Genomic DNA, 22374 nt, shown 5'->3' on the forward strand with positions numbered 1-22374 from the left:
GCCAGGATATTAGACATCACTTTCAAAAGATATCAATGCATCAGTCTTCAGGGGTCAGGGGAGATCTAAAGCACCTTGTGAACCATACAGGGCCATGTGAGAGTTACTTGAGGACCCTGCATAATTTGCATAAGAGAATGACAAAATCATATTATTTTTGGAGAACTACTGGTATTTTGGAGAATTACCACATTTCATAGTGGGCAATAGGTGGGGAAGGTAGAGGTAAAGTATCCAGTTAGCAGCCCATTTTAATTGGACCAGTGAGAGATGATGTTCACCAGCACAAGAAAAGTTCAGTGCAGATAAATAGGGCGATAGAGCCAGAGATAATTTTTTTAATATGGTAAAATATCCATAACATAAAATCAACCATTTTAACCATGTTTGGGTATATAATTCAGTGGCATTAAGAAATTAAAATAGTTATACAACCATTGTGCTAAATTGCTTCGGTCATGTCTGACTCTTTATGACCCCATGGACTGTAGCCTGCCAGGCTCCTCTATCCATGGAATTTGCCAGGCAAGAACACTGGAGTGGATTGCCATGCCCTCTTCCAGGGGATCTTCCCAACCCAGGAACTGAGCCCGTATCTCTTTCATCTCCTGCGTTGGCAGGTGGGTTCTTTACCACCATTGCCACCTGGGGGGCCTGTACAATCATTACCACCTGTTATCTCCAGAAAATGTTCATCTTCCCAAACTGAAACTCTATATCCATTAAATCATAACTCCCTATTCTTGCTTCCTTCTGCTCTTGACAATCATCATTCTACTTTCTGTCTGTATGACTACTCTAGGAACGTCACATTACAGGAATCACATAGTTTTTATCTCCTGTGTCTGGTTTATTTCATTTAGCATAGCATGTTCAAGAACTACTCATCTTGTACCATGTGTCAGAATTTCATAAGCCAGAAAATATTTCCAAGTTCAGTCAATAGGAATTGACTATTGATACAATATGGAGATTGAAGAAGAAAAGAAAGAAAGAAAAAAAAAAAAAACAACTGCATGGTTTCAGAATCTAGGAGATAAATAGTGTCATTCAAAGAGCTAGGAAACAAGGGGAACAGAAGAGGCTGGTTTCAGAGCTAGAAGAGCTGTATTCAAATGTGTTAATATCATAGATTGATTATTATTCTATTTAATAGTCTCATCATCTTATTATAGTACAGATATACTGTGATAGTTTCCAGAATTTGCTGGAATAAAAACACTGCCTATGGTTGCAGTTACATAAGACTTTTAGTATTTATCTCATTGTGGACTAAAATCTTTGCCTAAAATTCCTCTTTGCATTTTTCTGGTAACTGACATGGTCTCCTGATACATAACCTGGAATGGACTAGTCACTGCATATCATATCTCAGCTCAGAAGGCTTAGGAGAAGGCAAGCATGTGACCAGGGCACAGAAGTCAGGTTTTCCTCAGGACTTTTCTAATATTGCTGAGTGAGAAAAGCTGTCTTGACACATGAGTTCTAGATCTGGTTGTGTTCAGTCTTGGCTTGTCAGCTGTCCTTCTACATGCTATCGGAAGGCCTGACCACAGTAGGACACAGCGTGAAACCTCAGCATGTCAGTAACAGAAGAAAAACAAACAGGAAAAAGAAGAATATTAAAACCTACAAGACATTAATGAAAGAAATCAGTGCAAAAGACTACACAAATAAATGGAAAGATATTCCATGCTTGTGAATTAGAAACAATATTTTTTAAATGTCCATACTACCTAAACCCATCTGTAGATTCAATGTAATCTCTATCAAAATTCCAATGGCATTTTTCACAAAAATAAAGTGAATAATTCTAATATTTGTGCAGAATCATAAAAGACTTCAGATAGACCTGGGAAAGAACAACAAAACTGGAGACGCATCAAAGTCCCTGATTTCAAACAATATTACAGAGCTACAGTAATTAAAACAGTGTGTTATTGACACAGAAACAGACACATAGATCAATGGAACAGAACAGAGAGACTACACAACCACACATAAATGGCCAACAAATTTACAACAAAAGAGCTAAGAATATGAAATGGGGAGAGGACAGGCTTTTCAATAAATGGCATTGGGAAAATTGGACAGTCACATGAGAAAGAATGAAACTGAACCTTTATTACCATATACATAAATTAACACAAAATGAATTAAAGACTTGAATGTAAGACCTGAGAACATAAAACTTCTAGAAGAAAACATAGGTAGTAAGCCCCTTGACATTAGGACCTGTTGATAATCATTTTTATCTGACACCAAAGCAAAAGCAACAACAACAAAAAATAAGTAGGTGGAACTGAAATCAAACTAAACAAAAACAAAAACAAATCTTCTGTATGACAAAGAAAACCTTCAACAAAATAAAACAGTAACCTACTGAATGGGAGAAAAATTTTTGAATAATATATCTGATAAGGAGCTAATATTCAAAGTATATAAAGAATTCATACAACTCAAGAAACAAAGCAAAATCAAAATCCCATTTTAAAAATGGGCAGAAGATCTGAATAGTCATTTTTCCAAAGAAGACATATAGATGTCCAACAGACACATGAAAAGATGTTCTACATCATTAACCACAGGGAAATGCAAATCAAAACCACAATAAGATAATCATCTCACAACTGTTATAATAGCTGTTAGAAAAAAGACTAGAAATAACAAGTTTTGGAGAGGATGTGGAGAAAAGGGAAACTCTGTGCACTGTTGGTGGGATTATAAATTGGCAGAGCACTATGGAAGGAGGCATGAAAATTCCTTAAAGCATTAAAAATCAAACTATAATATGACCTAGCAATTATACTTCTGGGCTTTTATTCAAAGAAAATGAAAAAAAAAAAAAAAAAAACCACTTCCATAAATATAATATATGTTCCCATGTGTTCATTGCAGAATTACCATTACCAAGACATAGAAGCAAACTAAGTACTCATCAAAGGATGAATGGATAAACAAATAGCAGGTGTGTGTGTATTTAAAAATATGTATATATATATATATATATATGCACACACACACATAATCATATGCAATACAATATTATTCAGTCATAAAAAGAAACTTGCCATTTGGAAAAACATGGATAGATGCAGGGGGCTTAATGATGGTGAAATAAGTCAGACAGAGAAAGATAAATACCATATGATCTCTCTTATGTGTGAAATAAAAACAGAGAGATAGATTAAAAAAAAAAAAGTCATAGATACAGAGATCTTGGATTGGTAGTTGCCAGAGGCTGTGAGGGGTGAAAATGGGGGAATAGATGAACTGTTTTGCTTTAACAACAACAACAACAACAAAAGGCAGGGGGCGGGGGGAAGCAACAGCTGGCATTGCATGACATATGATTCCCTGATTTCAGGCTTTCCCGAGCTAACGCCCTTCCAACAATTATGATGATTAGCTGTTGTCATTTAAAGTCAATAACTGACATGCTTTTCATTTCACTATTGGAAGCTGAATTACTGTAGCTTTCATCCTGTGTGCTCAAGTCAACTTTTTCTGCCCCCACTCCCTCTGCTTTGAACAAGATCCCTGGTAACCTAGTCATTCCAAGCTCTACTGTTTCCCCAGATCCTTGCTCACCCTGAATCTCATTAAGAATCACTTGAAACTACCCAAAAACCCAACACTCTATCAAAAAACCCAACACTCTATCATGCCTCTGAAGTCTAGCTTTTTGTATTTGTTCTCCAGAAGGCCCTTTATTTACTTTGGTGCCAAAACACCTACTTTTTATTAAAGTCATAGCTCAAGTATCACCTTCCCCAGGATTTCCATCTTCAAGATGAGCTAAGTTCTAGCCCTATGACCTCCCACAGATCCCTGAACTCAGCTTCTTATATTTAATATTGACTAATAAGTTTTTGTCTGACTTACCCTATTCTGAATTTAACTCTCTGAGAGCTTCCATTCATCTCTTAAAATTCAGCTTCACAATGATCACAATTATGGCTTATCTTTTGGCTGAATTTTAGAGAAGTTGACCTTGCTCAACTTGGTGTAGACTTAGGCTAGATTATCACATCTTCCTCTATTACATAGTCAAAAATGCATTTTTATGTTTCTGCAGCCCCATGACCTAGCACAAAATCTGGTACACGGTGGATATTCGAGGAATGCTGTCTAGACTGAATTTCAGGGTTGACATACCATATGCATATGCAAGTGACCAATTAGGTATAATTTTTCCCCACATATTTTTGAAATCTGCCTGTATTCATCATTCCACTTGAAAACAATGGTTCCCTAAACATGTAATAAAATCTCTGAATCACTCCTTCCAAGATTTGCTTGCTGCGACAGCTGCAGTTTCAAAACTCTATGACAACACTTCATGGCCATGATTCCACCTGGAATTTCCTCCTTCATAAAAATGCAAACCATTAGGGCCTGGTTTATCTATGCCCTGTGAATGGTAGAAACAATCAGCATCTGGAAGCATCTTGCGTCTGTAAAGGAAAGTTTTCTTGGTCCCTAGAGACTCACTGTTTGAATAGAGAACTGTAATCACAAAAGTACTTCTATAAATATGTGAACACAAAATATTCATATATTAGGAATTGTTTTCAGAAAAATTACATACAGAGGTGTTAGTGGCTCCAAAAAAAAAGTGTAAGAGGGTATTTTGCAACCAAGCTGATGCCCCTAAGATGACTTCTACTCTGCTTTTAAAGTTCTCTCTGGAGTAGATTAAAGCAACAAATAAATAACCTAATTGACAAATGTGTATTTATGACAATGTGAACAAGCCCTGGGAAGATTTAGGTATGCCATACCACTGAAATAGGAAGTAAGTGATGGTTATGTGGTATGATACACAGATTCTAGGGTCTACACACTTTTGCAGCTGCACATATCAGAGTAATTTCTGTATCAATGAAAATTGATCCAAGTTGTGTTTTTCAATAAAGAACTCATAGGGTTGAAAAATGTGCCTAGTATACTTCTATTTGTTTAATAAAAAAAGAGAAGGAAAAGTATATGAACTTGTAGGTGTTTTTTCTGAAAGACACTTAAGAAAACAAAAATTTGGACTGCCTCCAGGTAGGGAAACTGGTTATCTGGAGTAGAGATAGGAGGCAATTTTTTCCTATATAACATTTTGTGTTTTGTGAATTTTGATCCATGATGACATATTGGTTACAAATTGGTAACCAATTGGTTTATTCAAAAATAAAACAACAACATACCTGGCTAAAAGAATGATGTCTAAACCAAGTCATTTGGGGATTTGCTAGTTTTCAAAGTAGCCAGAACACTTACATCTCCCCTGGGATCTCTTCTATTTATTTCCCTTCCTCTTAGATGCCACCTGTGAATTCTCTTCCACTGATTAACACTAGATGGACTTATATGATGCCTGCTGCCTTTGAAGTTTGTTTCTGTTATAAACCTTCCCCCTGCTATTAATAATATGGGCATAGTCAAAACACCAGCACCAGAATTTTTCAGAGGCCAATCAGGTAAATGCTGCTGCAGCTAAGTCGACCTGTGTGACCCCATAGATGGCAACCCACCAGGCTCCCCGTCCCTGGGATTCTCCAGGTAAGAACACTGGAGTGGGCTGCCATTTCCTTCTCCAATGAGTGAAAGTGAAGCCCCTCTGTCGTGTCCGACTCTTACTGACCCCATGGACTGCAGCCTACCAGGCTCCTCCATCCATGGGATTTTCCAGGCAACAGTACTGGAGTGGGTTGCCATTGCCTTCTCTGAATTAGGCAAATATTTCCTTCTAAAAATTTGAGCCTTACTGACAAAAGGAAAAAAAAAAAAGAGAAAATCTACAGTTGATTTAATGAGGCATCCAGTATAGACTGAGTGCCTACTGGGCATGGCTAAGTAATTTACATTTATGGTGGGAGTTATATTATACTTACTTTGAAAACAGATCAATAACAGATAGAAGGGAGAAAATGAGCATGTTTTAAACCACTACATCTGGGACTTTTAGACAGATACTTTCATATATTAATTTATTTAGTCCCCTCAAACCCATGTGAGAGAGCTATTTTTATTATTCTTGTCTTATAATTGATAAGACAGGCGATATTAAGCAACTCATTCATGCATCCAGTCTCTCTGACTTCAAGGCTCTTCCTACTAAACACCCATAGAACTATAAAAAATGGTGTAAAAATAGTAAAAATCAGAAAGCTCATTTCTTTATTTCCGCCTGGTTAGACTAATCCTATTCAGCAAAATGTCACCTCAAATGTAAGATATATTTTATAAAGCATTTTAATCTGTTTATTCATCACTTAAGGGTACATTGGGGAGACTGGAAGCTTGATCTTTATTTTCCAACTAACAGATGTTGTTACTCAGAAACATGTAATTGAGTACTTTGGGGCAATTATTTTAAAATATAATGCTCACCTTGCCAATAACTTTCCATGTGGTTCCCTGAAAATAAGACACATTTCATGTTGACTCATCAAAGGGCCCCATGACCCCTCCTTTGAGACAATCCTATCTTAAAAAGTAGTTTTAACTCACCAACCCAGAACAGAGGGAGAATGTCAGGCCTCCTACATATTCAGAACCGTCTGTCACCAGATCTGGAGCAGCTTCCTGAGGCTTTTAAAGCATCTCTCCTATGTTTCCTTTCCCTTACATCCAGGTGATTATTGCATCATAAAGCTCTTTCTCCTTTCCAGAAATTCCAGGATTCTACAGTACATCTGTATCAGGTGAAGAGTTTAATAGATGGGTAAAATCACCAGGGCAATTACTCAGTTTCTCCAAATGTGCTATTCTCTAACACACCTTTCCACCTGCAATTTCCTCTACCAAGCATGCTGCTACTTAGCCTACCCATCCCATCAAATCCTCTTAATCTTCATTTACTCTTCAAGATCCATTTCATCATTGCCTTTTCTAGGGAACATCCCTGACTCCACCCCACACCCCGGGCACAGTTATGTATCTCCGCATGTGATCTTGTTGAACAGTATGAAAAAACCCTCTCATAATAGCTATTTCCTTCATTTGTTTCCTACCTCTCCACCTCTAGACTAATGTTATTCACAAATTGCTGTACATATACACACAACTCAAACTATGTTGTTAAAAAAAAAGTAATAATCTGTGGGGACTTCCCTGGTAGTCAGTGTTAAGAATCTGCCTTGCAATGCAAGGGATTCAGGTTCAATCCCTGGTCAGGGAACTAAGATCGCACATGCTACAAAGCAACTAAGCCAGTAAGCCACAACTAGAGTCTGTTCACCACACACAGAAAGATCCTCTGTGCCACAACTAAGCTACAGTTCAGTTCAGTTCAGTTGTTCACTCGTGTCTGACTCTTTGCGACCCCATGGACTGCAGCATGCCAGGCCTCCATGTCCATCACCAACTCCCAGAGTTTACTCAAACTCATGTTCATTAAGTCCGTGATGCCATCCAACCATCTTATCCTCTGTCGCCCCCTTCTCCTCCCGCCTCCAATCTTCCCAGCATCAGGGTCTTTTCAAATGAGTCAGTTCTTCACATCAGGTGGCCAAAGTATTGGAGTCTCAGCTTCAACATCAGTCCTTCCAATGACTGTTCAGGACTCATTTCCTTTAGGATTGGACTGGTTGGATCTCCTTGCAGTCCAAGGGACTCTCAAGAGTCTTCTCAAACTCTATAGTTCAAAAGCATCAATTCTTCGGTGCTCAGCATTCTTTATACTCCAACTCTCACATCCATACATGACTACTGGAAAAACCATAGCCTTGACTAGATGGACCTCTGTTGGCAAAGTAATGTCTCTGCTTTTTAATATGCTGTCTAGGTTGATCACAACTTTTCTTCCAAGAAGTGTCTTTTAATTTCATGTCTGCAGTCACCATCTTCAGTGATTTTGGACCCCAGAAAAATAAAGTCTGTCACTGTTCCCACTGTTTCTCCATCTATTTGCCATGAAGTGATGGGACCAGATGCCATGATCTTAGTTTTCTGAATGTTAGGCTTTAAGCCAACTTTTACACTCTCCTCTTTCACTTTCATCAAGAGGCTCTTTAGTTCTTCTTTACTTTCTGCCATAAGGGTGGTGTCATCTGCATATCTGAGGTTATTGATATTTCTCCAGCAATCTTGATTCCAGCTTGTGCTTCATCCAGTCCAGCATTTCTCATGATGTACTCTGTATATAAGTTAAATAAGCTAAGCTCCAACAGACCCAAATACATAAAAATTAAAAAAAAAAATATCATTCAATGGTTGAACACATACTTGGTGAACGAATGAAGATATATTACTTTTTATGAGAGCAACAGAGATGAATTGAGCTTTTACTGTGTACAGATCACTATAATGGGTGCAATGCGGGGCATGGACCCACAGTCTCTGCACAGAACGAGGTCATGAGCATAAGCTATAGAACCGTACAGTCCTACCCCACCACTCACACACTCTAAGATGTATGGAACATTCATAAAGTCCATTATACAGCAGTCCCTATCAGGAAAGGGAGGAAAATAATAGTACTCTAACTTCATATGGTTATCTTGTGTATTTATTTATTTATTTATTTATTTATTTTATATCTTGTGTATTTAATGATAAATGTGTATTAGGTATTTATTAATGGAGCTAAAATAGAGCAAGTGCTTAAGAACCCTACCATCCATTTGGAAAGAAGACAAGGACAAAGTTTAAAAAGCAATTATTTTCCTTTGGATCATCTACACTCTCCAATTTAAGGCCAAAGCTCTCCTAGTGGTGGCAGTGGGAAGGAGGAGGCAGGGTAGTGGAGGCTGGTCTGTCAGATCCACTCTGTTACTATGCTAACCTACTGTCTTGATAATAACAACTGCTCTTCATATTCTTTTTAGATGGATGATCATGGTGTGTCTCTTTGCTCCTGAAGGATTCTAGGTTTCTGGGTAGTTATTATATTTTTAATATTTTATTTTTATTTTTTAATTGGAGCATAACTGCTTTGCAATGCTGCATTAGTTTCTGCTTTACAACGACGTGAATCAGCTATAAGTACATCTGTACCCCCTCCTTCCTGAGCCTCCCCCCACCACTCCCTCCTCCTGTCCCTCTAGGTCATCAAAGAGACCAAGCTGAGCTTCCTGTGCTATAAAGCAGCTTCCCACGAGCTATCTATGCTCTCTCAATTTGTCCCCCTCACTTTCCCCGCATCCACATGTCCACTCTCTACACTCTCTGCCCTGGAAATAGGTGCATCCATATCATTTTTCTAGATTCCATATATATGTATTAATATACTTAGTTTTTATCTTTCTGACTTACTTCACTCTGTATGACAGACTCTAGGCTCATACAAACCACAAATGATCCAATTTCTTTCCTTTTTATGACTGACTAATGTTCCATTTTCTATATGTACCACATATTTTTTATCCATTCTCCTGTTGATGGACACTTAGGTGGCTTCCATGTCCTGGCTATTGCAAATAGTGCTGCAATGAACACTGGGGTACATGTGTCATTTTGAACTACCATATGACCCAGTGATACCATTACTGGGCATATACTTTGAGAAAAGACATTACTGATTGTTCATACAGCTTAAGTCCTCAAGGTATCTCAGAAAAACACTTAGGAAACTATACCCAAGGCCCTTGCTGACATCATCTTTTCTTTCCTGGGAAAGAAATGGTACCTGGGTAAATGGAGCCCAAATCCACCTTGACTGGGTATTACAAGAGCTTAACTGGATATTCAGGGAGTACATCCTAATTTTTTTTTAATATATAAATCCATGATTATCTTGTGCCTTTAAAAAACACAAGGTAATAGCCAGCATTTTCTCCACACTCACTTGCCCTACATGAGTGATACTATCACATATCTCAGGTCCAAAGAATCCATCTTTTAAAATAGCATTATAGGCAACTTGAAAATCATGCGCTTAATCTATATTCCCTACCATGAAAATGTGTTTTAAAAATAATATGATTCAATAATATACTAAATCTCTTGTTTCACACAGTTGCATTCAAAATTCCAGCATCTCAGTGGTAACTGGTGACTCCTAAGTTCTATGGCCTCAAAGTAAAGAAAGTGAATAATGAAACACAAAATACATAAAGACCATAAAGCAATGGATGTGAATTTTCACTTCCTCAATGAACTAAAATATTTTATTAAATCTACACAGCATTTGTTAACTGTATCATTTCTTATTTTTTTTTAGCAAACCTCACTTTAGATATGGGATCTTATATGAATGAACATATAGACAACATGATGATCAAAAAGAAAGCATAAATGCAACATTATTTTTAAAAATTTAATATTGTTGTTCATTGTTCAGTCGCCTCAGTTGAGTTTGACTCTTTGCAACCCCATGGACTGCAGCATGCCAGGCCTCTCTGTCCCTCACTACCTCTCGAAGTTACCGAAGTTCACGTTCATTGCATCAGTGATGCCATCCAGCCATCTCATCCTCTGGTGCTCTCTTCTCCTTCTGTCCTCAATCATTCTTAGCATCAGAGACTTTTCCAATGAGTTAGCTGTTCACATTAGGTGACCAGAATACTGGAGTTTTAGCTTCAGCTTCAGTCCTTCCAACGGGGATTCAGGATTGATTTCCCTTAAGATTGACTGGTTTGATCTCTTTGCTTTTCAAGGGATTCACAGGAGTCACCTCCAGCACCATGTAGTTCAAAGGTATCAATTCTTTGGCATTCCACGTTCTTTACGGTCCAGCTCTCAACAACCGAGTGTACCCACTGGAAAAACCATAGCCTAGACTATATAAACCTTTGTTGGCAGAGTAATCTCTACTCTTCAAAACACTGTATAGATTTATCATAGCTTCCTGACAAGAAGCAAATGTCTTCTGATTTCACGGCTGAAGTCACCATCCACAGTGATTTTAGAGCCGAAGAAGAGCAAATCTGTCACTACTTCCACCTTTTCTCTCTGTATTTGCCATGAAGTAGTGGGGCCAGATGCCATGATCTTAGTTTTTGGTTTTTTTTTTAATTTAGTTTTAAACCTCATTTTAGATGTGGGATCTTATGAATGAATATATATACATCATAATTATCAAAAAGAAAGTATAAATACAATATCATTTTTTAAATTTGATATATATCATGGTTTAAAGTTGATGCCACTTCCTAAAAGAGCTGACGATTTATCACAAGAATGTGCCCAGTTTGGTAAAAGGAATTCAATGTAGCCTAATTAATTCTAGTTTATTTTTCCACTGGAGAGTTGTATTTTACTTTGCAGATACTTGAGTATAATTGCCAAAGTGGTTATGAGAGTTCAGATGAACACCAGCTCTCACCACTGTATAACCCAAACTCTCCAGCAGCACAAACCAAATTGTCAGTTCAGGTGGGTGTATTAGCATTAGGTTTTAGATCCTTTTCACACATACATTTTCAGCTTTATAATGTACGAGTAATCAGTTGGAATAAAAAAATGCAGAAAAGTTTCTAAGCTATTTAGAGTTATGGCTTGTAGCCTGCATTTCATAATCATCATAAACATCTTTTAGTTCACAGGACAATATGTTATGCTTCAGGTACTCAGAGTGAAAATGAGTCAATACTTTTATTATGGTCGTCATCTTCTAAAATAAATGTGCTACTCCTATAAACATAAAATAAGTTAGTATGAGGAAATTTAAAGGAAATGGATATTCTTAATTTATCAGTTTATTAATTATCTTAGGACAAGATTTTTCAAGCTTGTTTAAATACTAATTTAATTCACATTTAAATTGACTTAGCTTGGCCAGAAAAGACATATATTTTAGATAACAAACAGAATTTTTATGTCAAAGTTGATCATTCCCACCTGCAATGAATGAAAATTCCTGCTGTTCACACCCTCACCAGAATTTTGTGTAGTAAATACTCTGGATTTTTGCCATTCTAATAGGTATATAGTAGATGCTTTCATTTCATTTTCATATATTTAAATATAATTTTCTAAAAGTTAGAAGATATATGGACTGCTAAAATTTGATTTCACCTGTAATTTCTGTTGTAAAGGAAACAATAAAAGATTTATCCATCCATTCATTAAATAAACATCAATGAGCATCATCTTTGCCTTACAAGGGCTGGAATGTATTAGGATACTGGACTAAACATCCCAGACATGTTCCTGCAGTTATAGAAAGCTTTATTAAAGGAAGAGATTCAGAAAATAAATGTATAAAACAAATGAATCAAGTATTTAATTTCAGAGAGGTGAAAGTGATATGCAGACAATAAAACAGGGTAATATAAGCACCTGGTATAGGGGGCAGACACTATGTCTATCTCTGGAAAGGTCTTGCTAAGGACATATTTATCGTAACTAGTTATGAACAGGTCTGAGGAAGAGCTTCTTGTGCAGAGGGTAGAAGAGCAAGCACAACTGGGTTGAAAGGACCTTTGCTCTCTTCAGACCAGCACAAATGCCAGAGCTCCTATCCTAGTTAGAGTCAAGTAGCTTTAGCGTCCAATTAAAATAATGACACTTGGAACCAGGGAGTCAAAATCATCCCAAAATTTTATACTTGAAATCCCCAACCACCAAGAAGCAACAGTCTTTCACTATCAGAGTCAATACAATATACAGAGATGCCTATAAATGTTCCAAGGCTAACAAACACACAACAGAAACATGTTTTAACACTTGATAGGTGAAAATATCAAACCATTTATCCAGCTGTGTGTTTAGCACATTTTTTTGATGCCTACAATGCGAAAGGCACTTTTTTTCTAGGCAGTGGGGCAAAAGGACTGGAAGCTAAAAATTTAAACAGATAAAATTTCCTTTTCCCTATGGAACTCAAATTCTTCTATGCTGGGGCAAACATTAAATAACACAGTGAACTAGAGTATGTTGTATGGTAGTAAGTGATAGAAAAATGAAGCAGAAAAGGGGCATACGTTGTAGGCTTTTAACTTTTAAACAGGTATTTCAGGAAAGGTATTCTGAGAAGTTCTCTTAACAAGATGTGAATTCAGTGATACATGCAAAGAGCATTCTTGAAAAAAGGGACTGAAAGTGGAAGGTCTTGAGGAAGGAGGAGACCTGGTTTTAATGAACATGCACATATGACATACATACAAAAATCCATGCCTACATACATACAAAAGGGAACGAATATAAAATAAATACAAGCATCTTAAGAAATAGTGTGTGTTCAGTTCCAGACCACCACAATAAAGAAAGCCACAATTTTTTTTTCCTCAGTGTAAGTAGTTATGTTTACACTATAGTCTATTAAATGTGCAAAGCATTATGTCTAAAAAAACAATGTACATATCTTAATTTTAAAATACTGTATTCGGGAAAGGTTCAAGATAGAGGACATACATGTATATTTTTGACTGAGTGACATTGTTGTAGGGCAGAAACTAATATGGCTTTGTAAAGCAATTATCCTCCTAATAAAAAGCAAAATAAAAACAGAAAAAAAACTCTATTGCTAAAAAAATTGCTAACCATCATCTGAGCTTTCAGTGAGTCATAGTAACACCAAAGATCACTGATTACACACCATAACAAATAATAATGAAAAGGTTGGAAATATTGTGAGAATTACCGAAATGTAACACAGAGACACAAAATGAGCAAGTGCTGTTGGAAAAAAATGGCACTGATAGACTTACTTTATATAGGACTGACGCAAACCTTTGATATGGAAAAAAAACCAATGTTCATGAAGAGCAATAAAGCAAAGCACCATAAAATGAGATATGTTGTGTCTCTATACACCAACACAAACATACACACATACACACTTGCATATGCAGACACATAAAAGGTCAGTCAAGTTGGAACAGGAAAAAAAAAGGAGTATTTGTAGAGCATGTCATATAGGAAATGAATGGGTGACACTTTTGGAGGACTTTACAAGCTATTTAAAGAATTTAGCTTTTACACTGAATGAGATGGGAAATTAATGGAAGTCTTGGAGCAAAGAAAGACAAATTCTGACTTGTGTCTTTAACGTTCTCCTCTGTATTACTTGAAAGCGCAGCCATCATAATTAAATTAAATAGATGTGACATGACAGAAAACATGCAGTCCAGAATGACACCTTGGCATTGGGTCTAAGCAACAAGAAGATAGTATTTTCCAGTGACCAAATAAAGTAGTCTATGGGAGGGATATGTAGTATGAGATGACAAAGAATTTCGTTTTCTACATACCAAGTTTGAGACCTGACCAAAAGACACCCGCATCTACATGATGAAAAGAAAATAGCAAAAACAAATATGGAGAGAGGTAGGCAAGGGGATATCAATTGCCAGTGTGCTTGACTCTCAAAATTTTTCAAATTTCTCAAAACAATTTTCAAATTATGGTTTCAAAGCTAATGCTGAGCAAAATAGCAGTAAATGTAAAAGAACATGTATAATTTAATTATGCGTTTACCTTAAACAGGAATCAACTCAGTTGGAAATATGAAATTTCTTGTTTGTTGAAAAAATATTCTTTTTATTTATGTCAAAAAACAGACATAACAGACATATCTTTTCTTTTGAAAGGGTTTTTGAGGAAAGAGTTAGGCATTTGGTGATGCTGATGTCAATTTTAATCACTTCATCTCTGACATACAAATTTCAGGGATTGGCTTTGCATGTCAAGTTCTTTTCCTTATGTTTGCATTCAAAGATTTTATAGCAGAAGCATGAAATCCCTCAAAGTTCCAAGTCAAGTCAATAGAAGTTATGTGGAAAATAAGCATCTGACACTTAAGTAAAACGTAATCAGTTTCCAAAAGCATGCTCCTTTACTGACTGAGGAAAACCAACAATTGAATACTGAATAAAGGTGTAATAAACATTTCCATTACATTGTGATTGCTGTTTATTGCTGTCTGCACTGTTCAGGAGAGGGGTATATACTACAAAACAGGAAGACCCCCAATATCCATAAGGATCCCAAAAAAGAAACAAATGGTATAGACAACTGACATTAAGGTAGTTTCAAAAAGGTGATGTTTACAAATTTGTAGGTAGATTTTGTGATTCCCAGGTAACCCAGTGATATAGAATACACCGGCCAATGCAGGAGATGTGAGTTCAATCCCTGGGTCAGTAAGATCCCCTGGAGAAGGAAATGTCAACCCATTTCAGTATTCTTGCCTAGAAAATTCCATGGACAGAGGAGCCTGGCGGGCTACAGTCCACAGGGTCGTGAAGAGTTGGACATGATTTAGTAACTAAACACGAGGTTTCAGAAAAGCAAAGAAGGGTAGAACGATATCCCAGGACTTGTGAAAACAAAGAAGGTGATTCTAGGCTGAATGGTAAGGGAAGAGAGCATTTAATGGAAGAGGAAAGACTCGGTTGTATAGAGGACAATCTACTAGGGGCAGTAGCCTTTGACAAGAGGATACTGACAAGTCAAAGTGACTGATTAGTGTGGGAACTGAGAAAACCAACATCCTGGTACCATTTCCTCCCTCTTCCTTATCTCCTCCTTATGCCGTGAACTGCCCAACCTCAACTTGAAGCCGAAGGGCAAGGGTGACCATAAAGCAGTGCACGCAGTTTTGTTTTGTGGGGCACAGAATAGGTTGAAGGGCAAAAAGAGACATGGAAGAGCAATGGAAAATATTCAGTGAAGCTTCCCCCTAATGGAGCATCAGATCTTTAATGATTTAATGCAGAAAAAGCCACAAACCCTACACACAGCTGGACAGATTCTCAAATCTTTTCTCAGGTTAACATCAATGTAGCCACCTACCAGTTCTATTACCCATACTCTTTTTTGCAGTGGTCCAGTCAGTTGTGCACTTTTATTCACGAGTCAATTAGTCAATAGAAGAAGATATTTAAGGTATAGGGAATGAACATGTCTAAAATTTAACTTGAACAGCGCTGGAGTTCTAGCTGCTATAGTCTAAGACAATGAGTAACTGAAAAGTGGAAGTGCTCTTCATGGTATGTCAATGAGTTTTGCCACATGATCCCTAAATTTGAAAGGCTAAAATTTCAATTTCCATTGCAACACTTTATACCATTGGATCTGTCTCTCTACCTGATACCCTTCGATGACGTCGTTTTCTGCTCCCTGCACAGTCCCTTCATTCACTTGTGATGTCTTAGTGAATGATGATTGTAGTTTAGTGGTTTCTCGGCAGGTTGAGGATTTTGGTGAGAAACACCATATATAATTTTAATTGGCTTGCCTACACCCAAATAGTGTAACCATGAGGGCTTCTCCTTTATTTCTACAAGCCTCTGTCAGTGAAGCAGAATGGGATTCTTCATCCTGCCACTTTTGGGAAAATGAGAGAACAAAGAGCAATCCAGAGTGTATAGACTTTGCTCAAGACTCCTCTCAATAAATTCCAAGGGAATGATACTATGCAGAACCTCTTTTAAGTCTGGACCATTCTTACAGTTTGGAGAGTTGGAAGATATCAGTCTCAAAAGTAGGTACAGTGCACGGGAGGATATTGGTCAGGAGGGCTGGTGGCTGTACCTTAGTTTTCCATGATTTGGCTGAGGTACATCATCTATTCCCATAGCTTCTAGGCAATCTGGGAGAGTATTTCAAAATTTAAGTATGCTCCTTTTGGTGTGTGGAAGTCAGCTTAAAGAGAAGAAGAAAAAATCAAGGGAAAGGGAGGTGAATTGCAGAACATTCTCTCAGGAATAAAAGGGAAGATGGTGGTTTCACAGAGCAATCATGATAGTAAAAGGTGGAAAGGAAGTTTGGACAAGAGAAAGAGATTCTCTAGGTCAGAGGAATCTCTGTATGTTGCTTGGACCAAGAGGGCATACTAGACAAGGCTAACAGCAATGGATGGATGCAAACTTAAGACAAACCATAATCAAGACTGTCCTACCTTCCTAGTTCCCTAGAACTTAGAATCAACACAGCATCTGGGATGAACCAATACAGTGGTAGGATGAAGTAAGATTTTAGACACACTTAGAATCAAGACAGTAGTGGGAAGAAGCTAGATTTTAGACAGTTTTAACTTTAATGTGACTGAGTTGCAGATGTGAATTGCTATCCATTGAAGAGAAGGAAGGGAAAAGAAACCAAATTTTACATAGATAGATACAATTCTCTCTCATTTGGTAAACTGTAACTCAGGGCCAGAAATTCAAATGAGTTCAAGACAGAAACAATGACATTTGTGATTTCACACATGGAAGTTTGTAACTATAGTTAAATCTATTCCCATATTCAGTCTATCCTTTGAATGTAGAAAATAGCTACGGTGGCCATTAAGAAAGAATGGATTTTCATGATAAAACCTTAGCCTCTGAGCTTTTCTCTCCTTTACAAAATATAATTATAAGACTATATATGTTGCTATCCCAGAATGGAATATGTTTTCCACTCATGTATCATAAAGTTACTATTCTTGCCAAAGTTAGAAGATAGAAATTAACTCCCAATGGTGACAGAACACAAAAGACTAAAATAGTTCATATTTGTATCCCATAGACATTAGGATTACATGCAAAGAGGCAGCATCCTCAAAGAAAGACAATAAAAGCTATTTCTGAGTTGAAAAGTAATTAGGGATAGAGATTTCTTCACTCTTGGAAGAAATGTTTCCTTAAAATTACAACTGATAATAAAAAGTAGAAAAGAGTACTACACTATGAATTTGAGAATTTTTAAGGCCAAACTGAGAATAAGAATTGTGATTTGAGGAAATATCTCATATGCACTAATGAGGAATTGCATAGAGCTACAGGGCAAACTGTTGACAAGCAGCTGTTCATTGGTGAATCAAAGAAATATAAAAGGAATAGACTAGACTAGAATGTGAGTCAGTTCATTGAAAAGCATTTACATAGCTACTTGATGCAGTAGAAATCAATTTTTATTATACATAATTATATTAGATTAACTGCATGTTACAATATGTCTCATTTCATGATGTGGATGCAGTGATTTATATATGGTTTTCATAATATCTTAGTTAAGAATCTATAAGATTCTAAGAACCTAACCTTTTCACAATCAACATGAAAAGATGAGACTCCTAGGAGTCTCTTTGGGACAAGTGGGAATGTTGTTGATATTTTGACACGTCTATTCATTTTCAATCACTTTTTATCTCTTCTATGCTCCATGCTTAGTTGCTTAGTCATGTTTGACTCTGCAACTTTTTGGAATATAGCTTTCCAGGCTTCTCTGTCCATGGGGCTTTTCAGGCAAGAATACTGGAGTGGGTGGCCATTTCCTCCTCCAGGGGATCTTTGTGACCCAGGGATCAAAACTGCATCTCCTGTGTGTCCTGCATTGAGAGCGGATTCTTTACCTGATAAGCTATTGGAGAATCGCCTCTTATCTCCTAGACATATCTAATTGGATTTGGAAAAAGATGATACACCTAAGGGATTTTGGCTTGAGATGGTCCAAAATCTTCTCCTCTTTGGAAGGTGCTAAATCAGCCAAGTAAAACTCTCTGTTGAAAAATGTGTACCTCAAGTGCATGCATAGAAGATGGGTCACTTGAGTCTAGTGAGTCTAGTGGCAATGGTACTGAGCTATTGAACTCTCTATTTTTGAGATCTGCTGATCATTGTAGTCTTAATACTTCTCCTGGAGTAAATGGATGATTGGGAAAATGACATCACACACAAGCCCTCTTTATCTGTGCACCAATACAATTTATCCCCACTACCAAATAAAATGTAAGTACCTGTTTTCCTTGCTATGAGACCTACCCTGGTTGATGTCTAGATCAGGTCAACATCACTTGATTATCAGTTTCCAACGCTGGTGCCTACAGAGTTAAAACTTAGTTAAAACTAAGTGAGGAGCCCACCTAACAAAATATTGAGTAAGCAAACGCTGTACATTTACACAAGCACTGTTTCAGTTAATATGAATAAAACATAGTGCAACCACAGGGATTACTAGGATGACACAATATTACTGAATAAAGTCAACAACTATGTTGATTCAAGGAGGGCAACACCCAATACACAGAAACACATGAATACAAACACAGGCAAAGACACTCATACACAAATTCCTTCCACATCTGACATTATCTTTGAATCTCATTTGGACAGTAAATAGGATAAATAATTGCCTTTCCCAATAACTTTTTTCCAAAGTACTACCCACTTCACTCACTGCCAGCTATGCCTGTTTCATTTTTTTATGTATGTATAACTGCTTTTTTTTTAATATCACAGTATCCCAATTTTTTTTCTTTCATTTTTCATCCCAGTGTAGTATCTCCAAAGTGAGTGATTGACTTTTTAAAAATTTTTATTTATTTTTTATTGAAGGATAATTGCTTTATAGAAGTTTTCTGTTTTCTGTCAAACCTCAAAATGAATCAGCCATAGGTATACACATATTCCCTCCCTTTGGGTCTCCCTCCCATCTCCCACCCCATCCCACTCCTCTCTGTTGATACAGAGCCCCTGTTTGAGTTTTCTGAACCATAAAGCAAATTCCAGTTGGCTATCTATTTTACATATGGTAATGTAAGTTTCCATAATATTCTTTCCATAAATGTCACCCTCTCCTCTCCTCTCCCCATGTCCATAAGTCTATTATCTATGTCTGTTTCTCCATTCTTGCCCTGTAAAAAAATTATTCAGTACCATTTTTCTAGATTCTGTATATACGCATTAGAATATCATATTTATATTTCTCTTTCTGACTTCCTTCACTTTGTATAATAGGTTCTAAGTTTACCCACCTCACTAGAACTGACTCAAATGTGTTCCTTTATATGGCTGAGTAATATTCCACTGTGTATATGTACCACAACATTTTTTCCATTCATCTGTTGATGGGCATCTAGGTTGCATCCACATTCTAGCTATTGTAAACGGTGCTGCAATGAACAATGGAATACATGAGTCTCTTTCAATTTTGGTTTCCTCAGGGGATATACCTAGGAGTGGGATTGCTGGGTCATATGGGTTTTTTTTTTTTTTTAAGGAATCTCCATTCCATCTTTCTTAGTGCCTGTATCAATTTAATTTCCCACCAACAGTGCAAGAGCATTCCATTTACTCAACACCCTCTCCAGAATTTATTGTTTGTAGACTTTTTGATGATGGCCATTCTGACCAGTGTGGGGTAATATCTCATTGTAGTTTTGATTTGTATTTCTCTAATAATGAGCAACTTAGTATTAGAGACTTTATTTGGGGGGGGGGGACTCCAAATCACTGTAGATGGTGATTTTAGTCATGAAATTAAAAGATGCTTGCTCCTCAGGAGGAAAGCTATAACCAACCTAGACAGCATATTAAAAAGCAGAGACATTACTTTGCCAACGAAGGTCTGTCTAGTCAAATCTATGGTTTTTCCAGTAGTCAAGTATGGATGTGAGAGTGGGACTATAAAGAAAGCTGAGTGCCGAAGAATTGATGCTTTTGAACTGTGGTGTTGGAGAAGACTGTTGAGAGTCCCTTGGACTGCAAGGAGATCCAACCAGTCAATCTTAAAGGAAGCCAGTCCTGAATATTCATTAGAAGGACGGATGCTGAAGCTGAAACTCCAATACTTTGACCACCTGATGTGAAGAACTGACTCACTAGAAAAAATCCTGATGCTAGGAAAGATTGAAGACGTGAGGAGACGGGGACAACAGAGGATGAGATGGTTGGATATCATCATTGACTCCATGGACATGAATTTGAGTAAACTCCAGAAGTTGGTAATGAACGGGAAGCCTGGCTTGCTGCAATCCATGGGATCACAAAGAGTCAAGACATGATTGAGTGACTGAACTGAACTGAACTGAATAATGAGTGATGTTGAGCATCTTTTCATGTGTTTGTTAGTCATCTGTGTATGTCTTCTTTGGAGAAATGTCTGTTTAGGTCTTTTTCACACTTTTTGATTGAGTTGTTTGTTTTTCTAGTATTGAGTTGTATGAGCTGCTTGTGTATTTATAAATTAATCCTTTGTCAGTTGTTTCACTTGCTAGTATTTACTCCCATTCTGAGGATTGCCTTTTCACTTTGCTTATAGTTTCCTTTGCTGTGCAAAAGCTTTTAAGTTTATAATCAGGTCCCACTTGTTTACTCCCCCCCCCCCCCATTATTCTAGAAGGTGGGTCATAGAGGATCTTGATTTGATTTATGTCATCTAGTGATCTGCCTATGTTTCCCCCTAATAAGAGGTTTAGTTTCTGGTGCTACATTTAGGTCTTTAATCCATTTTGAGTTTATCTTTGTGTATCGTGTTAGGAAGTGTTCTAACTTCATTCTTGTACATGTAGCTGTCCAGTTTTCCCAGCACCACTTATTGAAGAGGCTGTCTTCGCCCCATTGTATATTCTTGCCTCCTTTGTAAAAAATAAGTTACTCATAGGTGCGTGGGTTTATTTCTGGGATTCCTATCTTGTTCCATTGGTCTATACTTCTTTTTTGTGCCAGTACCACACTGTCTTGATGACCGTAGCTTTGTAGCATAACCTGAAGTCAGGAAGATTGATTCTTCTAGCTCCATTCTTCTTTCTTATGACTGCTTTGGCCATTTGAGGTCTTTTGAGTTTGCATATGAATTGTGAAATTTTTTGTTCTAGTTCTGTGAAAAATTCCATTGGTAATTTGATAGGGATCACATTGAATCTGTATATTGCGTTTGGTAGTATAGTCATTTTCACCATATTGATTCTTCCTACCTAGGAGCATGGAATATCCCTCTATCTGTGTATGTCATCTTTGATTTCTTTCATCAGTGTCTTATAATTTTCTGTGTAGAGTTCTTTTGTCTCCTTAGGTAGGTTTATTCCTAGATATTTAATTTTTTTGTTGCAATGGTGAATGGGATTGATTCCTTAATTTCTTTTTCTGATTTTTCATTGTTAGTATGTAGAAATGCAAGTGATCTCTGTGTATTGATTTTGTTTCTGCAACTTTGCTAAATTCACTGATTAGCTCTAGTAATTTTCTGATACTATTTACAGTATCATGTCATCTTCAAACAGTGAGAGCTTTACTTCTTTTACAGTCTGGATTCCTTTTATTTCTTTTTCTTCTCTGATTGCAGTAGCTAGGACTTCCAGAACTATGTTGAATAATAGTGGTGAAAGTGGACACCCTTGCCTTGTTCCTGATCTTAGGGGGAATGATTTCAGTTTTTCACCATTGAGAATAATGTTTGCTGTAGGTTTATCATATATGGCCTTTACTACATTGAGGTAGGTTCCTTCTATGCCCACTTTTTGAAGACTTCTAATCATAAATGGGTGTTGAATTTTGTCAAAGGCTTTTTCTGCATCTATTGAGATTACCAGATGATTTTATCTTTCAACTTGTTAATATGGTGTATCACATTGATTGATTTGTGTATATTGAAGAATCCTTGCATCCCTGGAATAAACCCAACTTGATCATGGTATATGAGCTTTTTGATGTGTTGCTGAATTCTGTTTGCTAAAGTTTTGTTGAGGATTTTTGCATATATGTTTATCAGTGATATTGGCCTGTAGTTTTC

The sequence above is a fragment of the Muntiacus reevesi genome, chromosome 2 (genome assembly GCF_963930625.1).
Source record: "Muntiacus reevesi chromosome 2, mMunRee1.1, whole genome shotgun sequence".
Taxonomy (NCBI): domain Eukaryota; kingdom Metazoa; phylum Chordata; class Mammalia; order Artiodactyla; family Cervidae; genus Muntiacus; species Muntiacus reevesi.